Consider the following 16995-nt stretch of genomic DNA (forward strand, 5'->3'; position numbering starts at 1 on the left):
AAGTGAGGGCAGTGGGGGTGTGGTAGTCTCCACCCAGATTCCAGAGGATGAGTGGAAAAGCCTGGAAGCCCAGGCAGAGGTCTACCGCAGGGGCAGAGACACCGCAAAGGCCATCTGCTAGGGCAATGCGGAGCAAAAAAGTGGGGTCAGGGACCCCAGAGCTGCAGGGCCAATGGTAACATGCAATGCAGGCCTGGAAAAGCTGCAGGCACCAGTGCGGCCCACTGGGATGTGCCTGGCAGAGCTGTGGGAAAGAGACTGCCTGATGCTTTGGGGGCTCAGATGCCCAATTGTGCCCAAGACGCAGGACTTGGAGTCAAAGAAGATTATTTTGGAGCTTTAAGACATAATGTCTGCCCTGCTGGGTTTCGGACTTGTTTCGGGCCTGTTTCTCCTTTCTTCTGGTCTATTCCTCCCTTTTGGAATGGGAATGTATACCCAATGTCTGTTCCACCATTGTATCTTGGCAGTAGATAAATTTGTTTTTGATTTTTTACAGGTTCACAGCTGGGAGGACTTTTGCTTTTGGTCTCAGATGAGACTTTGGACTTTGGACTTTTAAGCTGGTGTGGGAACAAGCTAAGACTTTTGGGACTGTTGGGATGGAATAATTGTATTTTGTATGTGAGAGTTTTGGAGGGCTAGGGGCGGCAGAATGATGGAGTTTGGATGTATTGTCCCCTCCAAAACTCATGTGGAAATTTGATCCCCAGCGTGGCAATGTTGGAAACTGATTGTGTCATGGGAGCAGATCCCTCATGAATGGATTAATGCTCTCCCTGGGGGAGGGGGAATTAATTAGTGAGTTCTCACTCTATTAGTTCCCATGAGAGATGGTTGTTTAAAAAGACCCTATCACCTCCTCTCTCTCTCTCTTGCTTCCTCTCGCCATGTGATCTGCTTGTACCTGCCACTTCCCGCCATGAGTAGAAGCAGCCTGAAGCCCTGTCCCAGAATTATAAGCCAAATAAACCTGTTTTCTTTTCAAATTACCCAGTCTCGGGTATTTCTGTTATAACAACACAAAACAGACTAATACATACCTCAACCCCATGGCCTTCAAATAACAGCTTGGATGACTACTTGGCTTTCACATTTCTGATATAACTCTTATTTTTAATTTGGTGAAATACTGAGCTGTATAATTGACTTAGGCATATTAAGTAAAGATCATAATTATCTATGCCAATAAAGAAAGGAAACAAATTTTACCATTTTTTAAAATGTCACTGGAGCTCATTTTTAAGAGATACCCTTTGTTATTCAATAAATGTAACTGAATATAAACTTTATTCAATAAATGTAACTAAAGTGACACATTTTATATTTCTTAGAAAACTGCATTTAATTAGATTTTAGAAATTGAATATTATTGCCTAATAACTAAAGGTGTACTTTGAGGCACTTTGGCTTACTTTCTAATTAATGTTAGTTTGGCTGTGGTTCATAACACATTTAGAGTTTACTTGCAGCACCCCAAGTTTCCACCCCTAATCATAAGTGAATGATTGGCATCCAAACATTTAACCACTTGTGGGTATGTATTACTTAAAGGAATCCAGGAGAAATCCTTTTCATAAATTGAATAAACCTGTAACACTAAAAAAGGATTATTTCTTTTTAAGTTAAAGTTTTTGTCATTGACTTTCATAAGAATACATCCTTCATTGGTATATATTACGTACAGCATTTTTATTTCAGTTGATACAAAAATGTGTCTATTTGGGGGCAATTATAAATGTTTTACATAGTTTCATCCAGCATATATTTAAATTTATAAAATGCGGTCCGCTTCTGTCTGTCTTGCCGTCATGTGAATGATTTATGGCTGAGATGGCAGCAATACCAAGTCTTTAAATAGCAACCAGTTTTCATTGTTAGTAGAATATTAATTTTAATCAGTGCACATGGGCTTACAGTTTTCAGGATGTTTTCATGATCTTCTTTACGCAGAGATAAACAGAACAGGCCCGTGTTAAATGAGTGAGGGCTCAACCTTGTATTTTTACTTAACTTTATGTCCTAGACACAAATCATAGAAGAACACAGCTAAGGTTTCTTCGACAGCATTGTGGCCAAACAGCTAAAAAGGGAACAAACCGAATGACTATTTTAGTACATAAATGACAAGATCCTAGCTAGCTAATATTTCTTCATCATCTTGTTAGCTTATTTTCATTTTATTTTTCTAGAAATAATGAGATGATCAGGGTCAATGTGCTTCAGGGTCATGAATTGGACTGCAGAGTAAGAAAAGAAAATGCATGTCAGTTACTTTTATAAATTAAGTGTGATGCACATATAACGTGTTCTCATTCTTGCCAGAAGCATCAGGTAATGTGTCATTTTACAAGCTGACGATGAAAGTATAAATGCAGGTACAATGGAAGGGGAGCTTTCTAAGGAAATATTTTAATTATGTTTTTTGGGGGATAGGTGTGTTTATTTTCAATATTTCTAGAGAAGTTGAAAAATAGTTTATTTTAAACTTAATGTAGTAGTTGCAAGGTATACATGGTTCTTTCGTGGAACACTGGTTTGCCAAATCTGCTAGCTTAATATAAAGATTAAAAAGCACTGTTCTATCAAGCTACAAAAACATGTTCACAAATCACTGCAGAAATCCTTAAAAGAGTTCTTATGCAGCTGTTTTCAGAATTCTTGGAGTTACAGAAAGCAGGTGCCTTCTAGAGTTGCTACAAATTTAATTATTGCCACCTGGAAAACATCAAATACTACTATGAGAGATAGTAACATGCTGTCTCCAATGACAGAAAAGGTTGGCTTTTGGATGGGGCATTTCAAAACAACATGCAGAGATTTTAGCTATGGTCTTAGAAAGTGATGGAGTTCGGATGTGTTGTCCCCTCCAAAACTCATGTGGAAATTTGATCTCCAATGCGGCAGTATTGGAAACTGATTGAGTCATGGGGCAGATCCCTCATGAATGGATTAATGCTCTCCCTGGGGGAGGGGGATTAATGAGTGAGTTCTCGCTCGATTAGTTCCCGCGAGAGCTTGTTGCTTAAAAAGACCCTGGCACCTTCTCTCTCTCTCTTGCTTCCTGTCACCATGTGATCTGCTTGTACCCACCAGCTGCTGCCACTTTCTGCCACGAGTAGAAGCAGCCCGAGGCCTGTGCCAGATGGAGCTGTCCCAGAATCGTAAGCCAAATCTCCTTCCTTTATAAATTACCCAGTCTCAGGTATTCTGTTATAGCAACACAAAACGGACTAGAACAGAAAGTAAAGTGTTAAAAGTAGCATGAATTCTGAGTTTGTTTTCCAGTCTCTTTTATTTGCACAGTTTTAACATTTTGAACTCTTCCTGCTAAGAAGTTCTATCTTCCTCAGTATTTTTCTTTTAATGTTAAGGAAAATGATTACGGTAAATAACTGCTCTAGTCTGTGATTTCAGTTGTACTGGTTCTGGAAGCAACTTTTTTCCATGTTCAAAACATTTAGCACTTATTGTATCTCTCCCCACTTATCTGTAGTGGTGACAGATAGTACAGTTATGTTTTGCTAATTTTTTCTTTCAGTTTTCACACTCCAATTTAATTCTGGGATGCTTTGTCCTATATATCTGAAGTAATTTTAGGATTTTATTGGTTCCTTATTCAATTTTCATAAAATATAAAATTAGCCTGAACTGATACATCACTAGTTAACATTTTTTTTGCATATACAGTTCTTTTCTTTAGCTTCAGTTTGTTGCTTTTACCCCCTCATTTCAATACTTAACACACTTTTTTTTTGACCGGTAAGGGGACCACAACCCTCGGCACGATGTGGTCTGCACCACGCTCAGCCAGTGAGCGCACCGGCCATCCCTATATAGGATCCGAACCCCCGGCCTCGGCGCTACCAGCGCTGCACTCTCCCGAGTGAGCCACGGGGCCAGCCCCTACAATTCTTTTCTAATAACAAAAATCTTAAAGATGTATTCCAATTTTATAAAAGATAAAAATTACCTGGTTTAAAAATGTTTTTATGTTCGTGTTGTTTAGTACTTGTGTGCCTAAGACGATGTGTGACACGCAGTAGTCACTTAGTAAATGTTTTTTTATTTGATGTTTAGATAGAAAATTGTTTTCTCAACATACAAATGAAGGAAATCATCACAAATTTAATATAAAGTCAATTGATAAGGAACAGATTTAACGCACAAAGATTAACATCCTCAATGCATAAAGAACTCTTAAAAATTAATTAGAAATATCTTAATAGAAATTTGGTGAAGGACATGAGCAGACAAATGACACACCCCTTAGAAATACACGTGGCTAATAAGTACATTCTAAGGTGTTCCTGTGGGTGGATGGGGTGGCTGTCTGTCATTCCTGCGTCTCTACTGCATGTACTGTACTTAGCCAAATGCCCAGTGTTCATTTCATCCTTTGAAAGATTCTAGTAATCTCTCAACTTCTTTCAATTCTTTTTCTTTCATTCCCTTTTTCCCACAAGGTGTTTAAATGTACATATGGCTCTGTACTGAATTCTTCAGCTCCTTGTCAATAAACTGTTCCCCTGGTCTTTTCTCTGTGACAAAATACATGTGTTTAATATTTACAAACTGGTAAGTGTAACTTCCTTCATACATCAACATATTTACAAGTTGATACTGAATTGCAGTGGTTTCAATGGGCAAACATTTTATTTTCTTATATTTGGTGCATATTTATTTTTGTAATATTTGAGTGCTCCTTGAAGTAGAAAATGATGTCAAATTTTAATCTTTAAACATCAGTAGTTACTAAAGATGTATTAACTATCAAAGAATGTGTGTGTGGTGTATGTATTTATCAAATTGGTCTCAAAAAGAGGATACAACATTATTTTCCAACCTGTATTCTCGAGGATAATTTAACAGTAGCCTGTCAATAAATTATTGTTGAATGAATGGACATATATCTGTATCTGTTGTGCTTTGCTATTTCACTATATTTCCCTTCCTAACGTCTCCTGTCAACTCTTCCCCTCTTTAAAGCGGGGGCTATTTTGAAGATTGTACAGTGAGATTATGAAGTCAAGGAAGAAGCAGCATTTCTACAAGTGCTGTACAGTCCTCTTTCTTGTTGGGGTGTGGTGGATAGGCAGCAAATAACACTCCTTTTTTCCCTTCTGAGTTCAGGAGACAGGAGTGAGACAGGTGGACATCAACGTATCAGCTTTATTCCTAACACATCGTACCTAATGGGAGGACAAGGCTTAGATGTGCAAGCACAGCGGGCTTCCAAGTACTTGCGCCCGGATCAGGCACTTGCCCACACAGCCATAAGTGGTGGAAACAAATACTTAACACATTTCAGCAGCAGGCTGCTTACTGCTGAGATGACAGCTGCCCCAAATTCATGTTACTGTGGCAGACAGGGCTTTTCAAAGAGAGGTAAGGAGCCCAGCAAGCACACTCAGTGTGCTTCACCCAAATCCACCCGTTAGGTAAATCTCTCCTCCTGTCACGAGGAAGGTAGAGAGTTTAAGTCCTCACATGGAAACTTGAGGCCAGGGAGATGAAGGCTCTCTTACTATTTCTGCCTGGATTTGTATGTACCAACTACTAATGAGAAGTTGGACAGAAGTCTGCTAGATGGTAAAGAGAAATCATTTTGTGCTTTTAATTCTGCCATGAGTAACATGCGACATGGATAATTCATTTGTTGATTGCTTTTGATAAGCCGAGTTTTATTTGCAGGAAATAAATAGTTCTGTTAAAGAAGAATTTTCTCAATTTCAGCTTGCTTAGTTTGACGAAAGATTTATTCAAAGTTCTCTGTTCTGTGATTTAAAAAATTTGTGCTTTATAGATTAAGTATATTGACTGCCACTAACAGAAGTTATGATATTAATTTCTGTTCCTTTATTTTTATTTATAGCATCAGTACTTAAAATTTAGAGAGCTACTCTTTTATGTCTCAGCCTAAATAGTCTTGAGCTACCTGACAAAGTCTCACATATGCATTTTGTCTGAGTTTTATGTAAAAGCCTATGTATTTTTCCTGAATATAAAGGAAGTAGCTGGCATAGAACTCCAGGCTCAGCAGGGAGACTGAAAGCCCATTCCTGGCCTGTAGCAAAAGGCTTTGTGACCTCAAACTACAATCTCTCTCAGCTTGTGTTGCCTCTTATGTAAAATTAGGAACTTTCACTGAGCCAGTGACTTTCATACCGTTTCCACAACTCTTTATGGAAGAATAGTACTTTTCTTTTGTTAAAATGGGAACTTTGCATAAAACCGTATTGTATAAAACAGACAGAAGTAGAGCTGTCTGGCTGAGGAGAGAGGGCTCTGAAGCTGTGACTTTCTTATCTCTCAATCCTGCAGGGTTCTCTGTGGACCCTTAGGTTTATCTGGTAGTAGTTTGAAGACTGCACCTCAGAATCCTTCTAATTAGCTAAAGTTCAGGGTACATTGCTGTCCTGTGTATAACTTTCTCACCTTCTTATGTCTGAAAAATGCACAAGTATAAATGAAGCTGCAGATGTGCATATCGCACCTGCTATCTCATTCCAAAGGTGGTTGCCCTCAGCTCTTATTTATGTTGTAAATTATTCAAGGGCCAGTGAAAGGCTGGAAGAGAGTTTGTGTAGGAGGCAGCCACTCCAGGGTTGGAGTAGAGGCAGCTCCTTTTACCATGTACTCTTTAAGAGTTAGGAGGAAAAAATGACCAGCTCATCTTAAATTTGTTATGCAAAAAGTATTCTCTAGCTCGATAATTAAGACTTCTTCACTACAAATTTAGGCAATCTTTCGAGATGGGAATTTCATTTTTATCTAAGTAACATTGATGCATTAATGAAAGTATTTATAAATGAGGTACAAAAAGCAATAAAATCTGTTACACGTAGAAAGTAAGTATTTAGGAGAACATGTTTGGGGGGAAGATAATAACGTTACATTGGTAGTACCTTAATTCTAGTCATGTAAAAATGTGATTTGCATTTTACATAGTGCTTACTAATGGTAACATAAGATTGTTTGAATAAAATCTTCTCTCTTCATCTGGCATAGAGTCACTACTTTTATAAGACCTGTCTAGAAATTCTAGGTTTTGTCCCATTAGTCATTTTATAAGGCCTGTCTGTAATGCTATTGTCACAGAAATGTTACAGAAAACAGTTTCTCAAAATATTGGGAAAACTGTTACTCAAAAAAATTTGTCTTTGCACCTAAAGTTGTAAAGGGCATCGGATATCACATTATCATGATCACCAAAAAGTATTGTGTTCAGGATACTATGGTAGACCCTGCTTTGGCCATTTAGGAAGAGAACAGCTTTTATATGAAAGATTTGCATTAAGACTACTCTAGATGGGGATGCTTGCAATATAGTTTGAAATATTCCTGCACATTTTACAATGAAGTAGGTAACTATACTTAAGTCAAATGTTCAAAGAAATAGGTCCTAATTTCTGAAAGGAAATCAAAGTTACAATGAAGGAAGTATATATTTTTTCCTTGTCTTTTCCCAGAAAGTCACGAATCAAAGACACTAAGTTTGAAAACTGTCTCTAACCTATATTTATTCCTTTTTTTTTTTTTTTTTTTGGCTTTTCGTGACCGGTACTCAGCCGGTGAGTGAACCGGCCATTCCTATATAGGATCCGAACCCGCAGCCGGAGCGTCGCTGCGCTCCCAGTGCCGCACTCTCCCGAGTGCACCACGGGCTCGGCCCTATTTATTCCTTTTCTGAGCAAACTTTCTGATGTCTTTGTGTTCATGTGAATAATGTTTAATCATAATACAGACAGATTACTATTGATATTTAATCTTTGGCCAGTAGAATTTTCACAGGACATTATTACACCAGTACCACTTTCTTCATTTATGTATTTAAGATTCTGTGCAACAGCATCTAGCACACTTTAAACTTTTAACTTTCTACAAGTGGTGAATGGAAAATTCCTTTTAAGGAAAAATACTTTCAAGGGAAAAAACTGATTAACATTTCTTAACGAGCAGAGCTTTGCTAAGAAATACAAAGTAATGTGTTCAGTGCAAAATATGACTTGAATTTTTTCATCTTGGTACTGAGATACATCATCATCCTTCTGAAATGATGTGTATTCAATAGATCAATATTAATCATACTTTTCATCGGATTAATCTAAACAGCATTAAATATTCATTTTCTATTATCTAAGCTTAAGTAGCAATTTTATTTTATTTATGTGCTATGGCTTCTTTTTCTTTTTTAGCTATCCTCATGTTGAGTCTAGGCTCTAAAAGTATGATTTAAAGATTACATTTTGTTTTTATTTATTTACTTAAGTTTATTTATTATTATTTTTTTAAAATTATATTTTGTTGATATAGTGGTTGATTATTGTTGCCCCTTACCAAAACCTCCCTCCCTCCTCCCTCTCCTCCCTCCCCCCCAACAATGTCCTTTCTGTTTGCTTGTCGTATCAACTTCAAGGAATTGTGGTTGTTATATCTTCTTCCACCCCCCCCCCCGGTGTGTGTGTGTGTGTGTGTGTGTGTGTGTGTGTGTGTGTGAATTTATATGTTAATTTTTAGCTCCCACCAGTAAGTAAGAACATGTGGTATTTCTCTTTCTGTGCCTGACTCGTTTCACTTAATATAATTCTCTCAAGGTCCATCCATGTTGTTGCAAATGGCAGTATTTCATTCGTTTTTATAGCTGAATAGTATTCCATTGTGTAGATGTACCACATTTTCCATATCCACTCGTCTGATGATGGACATGTGGGCTGGTTCCAACTCTTGGCTATCGTAAAGAGTGCTGCGATGAACATTGTGGAACAGGTATACCTTCGACTTGATGACTTCCATCCCTCTGGGTATATTCCCAGCAGTGGGATAGCTGGGTCATATGGGAGATCTATCTGCAATTGTTTGAGGAACCTCCATAGCATTTTCCATAGAGGCTGCACCATTTTGCAGTCCCAACAACAATGTATGAGAGTTCCTTTTTGTCCACAACCTCGCCAGGATTTATCGTTCACAGTCTTTTGGATTTTAGCCATCCTAACTGGGGTGAGATGGTATCTCAGTGTGGTTTTGATTTGCATTTCCCGGATGCTGAGTGATGTTGAGCATTTTTTCATATGTCTGTTGGCCATTTGTATATCTTCCTTAGAGAAATGCCTACTTAGCTCTTTCACCCATTTTTTAACTGGGTTGCTTGTTTTTTTCTTGTAAAGTTGTTTGAGTTCCTTATATATTCTGGATATTAATCCTTTGTCAGATGTATATTTTGCAAATATTTTCTCCCACTCTGTTGTTTGTCTTTTAACTCTGTTAATTGTTTCTTTTGCTGTGCTGAAGCTTTTTAGTTTGATATAATCCTATTTGTTTATTTTTCCTTTGGTTGCCCGTACTTTTGGGGTCGTATTCATGAAGTCTGTGTCCAGTCCTATTTCCTGAAGTGTTTCTCCTATGTTTTCTTTAAGAAGTTTTATTGTTTCAGGGTGTATATTTAAATCCTTAATCCATTTTGACTTGATTTTAATATACGGTGAGAGGTATGGCTCTAGTTTCATTCTCCTGCATATGGATATCCAGTTATCCCAGCACCATTTGCTGAAGAGGCAGTCCCTTCCCCACTGAATAGACTTGGTGCCTTTGTAAAAGATCAGTTGGCAGTAAGTGTGTGGGTTGATTTCTGGATTCTCTATTCTATTCTATTGATCAGTGTGTCTGTTTTTATGCCAGTACCATACTGTTTTGGTTATTATAGCTTTGTAGTATAGCTTAAAGTCAGGTAGTGTTATGCCTCCAGCTTTATTTTTTTTGCTGAGCATTGCTTTGGCTATTCGTGGTCTTTTATTGTTCCATATAAATGTCTGAATAGTTTTTTCCATTTCTGAGAAAAATGTCTTTGGAATTTTGAAGGGGATTGCATTGAATTTGTATATCACTTTGGGTAGTATGGACATTTTCACTATGTTGATTCTTCCAATCCAAGAGCATGGAATATCTTTCCATCTTCTTGTATCCTCTCTAATTTCTCTCAGCAGTGGTTTGTAGTTCTCATTATAGAGATTTTTCACCTCCTTGGTTAACTCAATTCCTAAGTATTTTATTTTTTTGGTGGCTATTGTAAATGAGCAGGCTTTCTTGATTTCTCGTTCTGCATGTTCACTATTGGAGAAAAGAAATGCTACTGATTTTTGTGTGTTGATTTTGTATCCTGCTACTGTGCTGAAATCATTTATCAATTCCAACAGTTTTTTTGTAGAGGTTTTAGGCTGTTCGATATATAGGATCATGTCATCTGCAAACAGGGACAGTTTGACTTCATCTTTTCCAATCTGGATGCCCTTTATTTCCTTCTCTTCTCTGATTGCTCTGGCTAGTACTTCCAACACTATGTTGAATAGGAGTGGTGAGAGTGGGCATCCTTGTCTAGTGCCTGTTCTTAAAGGAAAAGCTTTCAGCTTTTCCCCATTCAGGATGATATTGGCAGTGGGTTTGTCATATATGGCTTTAATTATGTTGAGATACTTTCCCTCTATACCTAACTTATAGAGGGTCTTTGTCATGAATGAGTGCTGAACTTTATCAAATGCTTTTTCAGCATCTATAGAGATGATCATATGGTCCTTGTGTTTGAGTTTATTAATATGGTGTATCACATTTATTGATTTGCTTATGTTGAACCAACCTTGCATCCCTGGGATGAATCCCACTTGATAGTGATGAATAATTTTTCGTATGTGTTGCTGTATTCTGTTTGCTAGTATTTTAGTGAGGATTTTTGCATCTATATTCATCAAGGATATCGGCCTGTAGTTTTCTTTTTTGGTTATATCTTTACCTGGTTTTGGTATCAGGATGATGTTTGCTTCATAGAATGAGTTTGGGAGATTTGCGTCCGTTTCAATCTTTTGGAATAGTTTGTAAAGAATCGGTGTCAATTCCTCTTTGAATGTTTGGTAAAATTCTGCTGTGAATCCATCTGGTCCTGGGCTTTTCTTTGTTGGGAGCCTTCTGATCACAGCTTCAATCTCCTTTATTGTTATTGGTCTGTTCAAATTTTCTACGTCTTCACGGTTCAGTTTTGGGAGCTTGTGTGTGTCCAGAAATTTATCCATTTCCTCCAGATTTTCAAATTTGTTGGCGTATAGTTGTTTATAGTAGTCTCGAATGATTCCTTGTATTTCAGATGAATCAGTTGTAATATCGCCTTTTTCATTTCTAATTTTTGTTATTTGAGTCTTCTCTCTTCTTTTTTTTGTTCGCCATGCTAATGGTTTGTCAATTTTATTTATCTTTTCAAAAAACCAACTTTTTGATTCGTTGATCTTTTGAATTGTTTTTTGGTTTTCAATTTCATTCAGTTCTGCTCTGATCTTAATGATTTCTTTCCGTCTGCTAACTTTAGGATTGGATTGTTCTTGTTTTTCTAGTTCTTTAAGGTGAAGTGTTAGGTTGTTCACTTGCCATCTTTCCATTCTTCTGAAGTGAGCATTTAAAGCTATAAATTTTCCCCTCAATACTGCTTTTGCAGTATCCCACAGGTTTTGGTATGATGTATCATTGTTTTCATTAGTTTCAATAAACTTTTTGATTTCCTGCTTGATTTCTTCTTGGACCCATATGTCATTAAGTAGAATGCTGTTTAATTTCCATGTGTTTGTATAGTTTCCAGAGTTTTGTTTGTTATTAATTTCTAGTTTTAATCCATTGTGGTCTGAGAAGATACATGGGATAATTCCAATTTTTTTGAATTTATTGAGACTTGATTTGTGACCTAATATGTGATCTATCTTGGAGAATGATCCATGTGCTGATGAGAAGAATGAATATTCTGAGGTTGTTGGGTGGAATGTTCTGTAGATATCTGCCATTTCCAATTGGTCTAGAGTCTTGTTTAGATCTTGTGTTTCTCTACTGATTCTTTGCCTAGATGATCTGTCTAATATTGACAGTGGAGTGTTCAGGTCCCCTGCTATTATGGTATTAGTGTCTATTTCCTTCTTTAGGTCTAATAGAGTTTGTTTTATAAATCTGGCTGCTCCAACATTGGGTGCGTACATATTTATGATTGTTATGTCTTCTTGATGCATCAGTCCTTTTATCATTAAGTAGTGTCCCTCATTGTCTCTTTTTATGGTTTTTAGTTTAAAGTCTATTTTGTCAGATATAAGAATAGCCACTCCAGCTCGTTTTTCTTTTCTGTTTGCATGGTAAATCTTTTTCCATCCTTTCACTCTTAGTCTGTGTGAATCTTTATGGGTGAGGTGGGTCTCTCGTAGGCAGCATATAGTTGGGTCCTGCTTTTTGATCCAGTCAGCCAGTCTGTGTCTTTTGATTGGGGAATTTAAGCCTTTAACATTAAGAGTTGTTATTGAAAGGTGTTGATTTATTCCTAGCATTTTATTGGTTGTTTGGTTGTCTTAGGTGTCTTTTGTTCCTTGCTTTCTGATTTACTGTTTGGTTTCTTTGTTTGTTGGCTCCTAGGTTGTAGATAGTGTTTTTGTTAGGTTGTTTTCTCTTCATGAATGCCATTTTTATTGTACTAGCGGGTTTAGATTTTTCTTAGGTTTTTATGGCAGTGGTAGTTATTTTTCAGGAACCAAACCCAGTACTCCCTTGAGGATTTCTTGTAAGGGTGGTCTTGTGGTAGTGAACTCCCGCAGTTTTTGTTTGTCTGAGAAATATACTATTTGCCCTTCATTTCGGAAGGATAGCCTTGCAGGGTAGAGTATTCTTGGCTGGCAATCTTTGTCTTTTAGTATTTTGAAAATATCATCCCATTCCTTTCTAGCTTTTAGGGTTTGTGATGAAAAGTCTGATGTTAACCTGATTGGGGCTCCGTTATAGGTGATTTGACGCTTCTCTCTTGCAGCTTTTAAGATTCTCTCTTTGTCTCTGAGTTTTGCCAATTTGACTATGACATGTCTTGGAGAAGGCCTTTTTGGGTTGAATACGTTTGGAGATCGTTGAGCTTCCTGGATCTGAAGATCTGTGATTTTTCCTATACCTGGGAAGTTTTCTGCCACTATTTTGTTGAATATGTTTTCAATGGAATCTCCATTTTCCTCCCCTTCTGGAATACCCATGACTCGGATATTTGAGCGCTTGAGGTTGTCTGATATCTCTCTCAGATTTTCTTCAATGTCTTTGATTCTTTATTCTTTCTTTTTGTCTGCTTGTGTTATTTCAAACAGCCCATCTTCAAGTTCAGATGTTCTCTCTTCACCTTCGACAAGCCTGCTGGTTAAACTCTCCATTGTGCTTTTTATTTCGCTGAATAACTTCTTCACTTCGGCAAGTTCTGCTACATTTTTTTTCAGGGCATTGATTTCCTTGTACATTTCCTCTTTCAGGTCCTGTATACTTTTCCTCGTTTCATCATGATGTCTGCTGAGTTTTCTTATATCTCATTCAGTTTCCTTAGAATTATCACTCGAAATTCCTTGTCAGTCATTTCAAGGGCTTCTTGTTCTATAGGATCTAGAGTTTGAGATTTATTAACTTTTGGTGGTGTACTTTCTTGATTTTTTGTATTTCTGGTATCTTTTTTTTGATGTTTATTCATTGTGTCATGGCGTTTCACAGTCCACCGGTTTGAGACTATTGACTAACTAAGATGTTGCTGTGGTTGCCAATTTGGTATGGCTACCTCCGTGACTGCTCTGTTGGCCTCTAGCTCCTTGTGTGTGTGGTTGCCTTAGGTCTTGGGCCTCTCCGGGGAGCCACCTCTCTGGTCAGCTTGGACTCTGCTGGGCTGCTGGATCTCGGGGTGGTACCTCAGGGTGTGTGGTCTCTGCTGAGCTTCCACTTCACGTGCAGGACTTATCCCTGTTTTGTGCGCTCTGGCCTGGGCTGCTGGATCAGGCAGTGGCAGCCCCACAGGGTGTGTGCTTTCTGTCAAGTCTCCGCCTCCCTAGCTGGACGTCTCCCCACTCTGTGTGCACTGGGCTGGGCTGGGACGTGTCTTCTGCAACCATCGTCTATCAGCTGGGCCTTCAAAACCCTGCTCGGCACTGCCTTGCCCAGGAAGTCTACCGAGTTTCTGGTAGGCGCAGTCGACCGGTCGCTCTGGGTGCCTTTGTAGCACTGTGTAGATCTTTCTCAGGACTTATCACCTTCCTCCTGGTATTGCGGTTATTTGTATACTTGTCTTATCTCCCACACCAGAGCGTGAGCTCCTCAGGGGAGGAGCCCACAGCACTCGGTTCACCTTTGAATCCCCCTGGCACGGACAGTCTCTGGTGCCCGCCCGCAGTCAGCTCTCCGGCAGGTTCAAGTGAACTCGGGAACTCTCCAACCACACTATTCCTAACCAGAAATCGGTTAGGCGTTTTTCTGAACTGGTGGCCGCAGAGATGGTATCTGCCTCCCAGTAACAGGAAGTTTACCGGGGGCCGGAGCCCAGGGTGCAGTGGAGTGACAGTCGGCCCAGCCCGTACTTCCTTGCCCTCCCGACACTGGCCAGGGACGCCCCACGCCACCAGCCCCACCAGAGAACGGTGGAGGGAGAGGGAGTGGAGGCCGGCCCCGGGACGCCCCGCACCGGGGCAAGCAAGTGGGAAGGCTCAGTGAGAAGCCGAGCCGGGTGAGGAGGACAGGCTTGGCCGAGCTGGGCCGGATCTGCCACCACTTGAGAAAATGGAGGCAACCCCGGGGCCGATGATTGGCCTGGTGGGGCAGGAGAAAGCCAGGCGGGCATCCGCCCCCCGAGCAGGGCCGGGCCAGGGGTCACTCACGGGGCTCTGCTGGGCCGGCCGGCTCCCTCTCTGCCTCTGCGTCGTCGCCATCCCCGTCCCCAGCTGCCGCCGCCTCGGGCTGCTCACTCGGTCCCATGGCGCGGCTCGGGCACTCCCAGAAATCTTTTATGCCGGCCTGAAACCTCAAATCCTGAATAGGGCAGCTGGCCGCCTTCAGCGCGGCCACGGCCTCTGGGATCCTGGCAGCTTCAACAGCGGCCCGGCGCTATGTTCCCTGTTTAGAGACTCGCTTTTGCAGCTAAGAAACAGTTCTTTTCCTGCTCCATACTACAAAGCTGTTGCCTGTAAACGAGGCATCCTCTCCTGCCAACGGCAAAGTGGCGGTCAGCCCCCATGACTGGCCACCAGCAGCGGTCCTCCCGTAAGAGACGGCAAGAGGAAGGTCCACAAGTTTCCCGGCTGCTTAAAGATGACATTTTGTACGTGATATATCATTCCCATGATGATGTCTCTTGTTTAACTTCAACATTATAAAAAACATTTGATTCATTTCAGGTGTGGCAGGAGTTGGATAAACCTTTAACTAGAGGGCTAGAGCAAGGGATGTTGCCAAAATTTATGAATTAAATGTAGATTAGTTACTTGGACTTTGAAATAAACCAAAAGAGCAAATGGCTTCCCTTTCCATTGTTTGTTGATAGACATGACAGGAAAGTAATTTTGCTCGCACACATCTAAAGAAAAATGTAAAAACAAATACTCCAATATACTTAATCCTCATTTGTTCATCATGTTGCATAGTTTTTAAAAATCTCAAAAAGTCTGTGTAGCTTTTTTTCTGACTACTTTCCTCACTTTGCCATCGCTGTGGACCTGCCAGCCTGCTCCCTAAAACTCTGCTCAGAAAACAAAGGCATCAGCCACTTCTCAGGGTTATGGTCATGAACCCGCCCAACACCAGATTCACCTAGTAATACTTAGCCAAGCAATTACAGTTCAGAAGTTGTCACTAGAATGGTGACATTTTAAATCTCCCCTCATTTGCTTTGTGGTTTGTTTACTTTTGCCCTCAGGAAATGTTCCACACTCCTTATCATGGAATAAAACTACCCAGATCAGCCTCATATCTTGCCACTCGCCCTGCTCTACCCCTTAGCTCTAGCATCTTTCCAAACTAGACGACTTACAATCCCACACGTGCTCTTCCTCACCTCTAGCTCTCTGCATGTGCTGCTTCCCTCTCTCTGGCATGCTTTTCCCTTGTCCTTCAGGTATCAACTTACACATCGCCTCCACCAAAACGCCTATGACAGTGACACAAAACTGCAATAGATGTCCTTTATGTTTCAATAGTGTCCTGTTTTATACTTGTCATGGTACCTATGACACTGTATGGACGTTGCTTGTTCATCTGCATTTTTAGGTTTTAGTACATGATTGTTGAGGGGTGGACTGTACTGTCTTCATCCTGTAATTCCAGTGCTTGTCACATCATAGTACCTTAGCACATGGTGGTTGAATAAATGAATGGAGAACAAGAAAACCAGCTCTGATCCTTAACCCCAATGATAAATAATTCAATGTGCAACTATGGACACATTATATTTAACAGTAATTTTACATTATAGTTGTACATACGTATTTTTCTCTCTTACTAACACTGATAAAGTTATTAACTTCTTTCACTGACTTATGCTTAGTTGATTATGAAATCTTTTAGGTAAACAATGTAATTTTTTTTCTTTCTAGGTGCTGCTGAATTTGAAAGTAGATCCTATAGAGTTTGTCCTCAACAATCAATTGATCCAAATCAAGATCCAGTTTTGAAAGCTGCACAAGAATATTCACAGTTTTTAAAAGAAAAATATATGATTTAAAAGATAAAATTATATTTACTGGACTATTTATATAACATCTTAGTTGCTTCCCATTAAATTTGTGACATGTGAAAGTCTTTAACAAAGGAAAACATTTTGTATCATATATGTGTGATGAAAATTTATTGAACTATTTGTAACTATGTTTCTTGGCATCTCCAAACAACTTATAAGCAGATTTTGCTAATGAAAACCAGTATGATTTGGTTTTATAGACTCAAACTTCCTAAATGCCAGCTGTTTAAACAGCACACACAACTAAGTTGTCATTAATACTTTGGTGCAGTTAATTGATGGATTATTTGTCTTTTTCAGTTAGTAACACTGAATATGGACCTAAAGATTTAGACAGACATCATTTTGGTATACTAGCACTGTGGCCATTGTTAGTTTTTAGATATACCGCAATTGTTATAGTGCCATCAAACTTTTGTAATGTTAACTTCAAGCACTGGTTCATAGATCTTTCCTCTTGG

General features: G+C 39.3%; 1 protein-coding gene across 1 annotated transcript in view; it reads left to right on the forward strand.

Moving 5' to 3' along the window:
* Positions 1 to 16995, forward strand: part of LOC134381085 (ankyrin repeat domain-containing protein 20B-like) — a 102833-nt gene that overhangs the window by 76624 nt on the left and 9214 nt on the right.

This window comes from Cynocephalus volans, chromosome 6 (assembly GCF_027409185.1).
Source record: "Cynocephalus volans isolate mCynVol1 chromosome 6, mCynVol1.pri, whole genome shotgun sequence".
Classification (NCBI taxonomy): domain Eukaryota; kingdom Metazoa; phylum Chordata; class Mammalia; order Dermoptera; family Cynocephalidae; genus Cynocephalus; species Cynocephalus volans.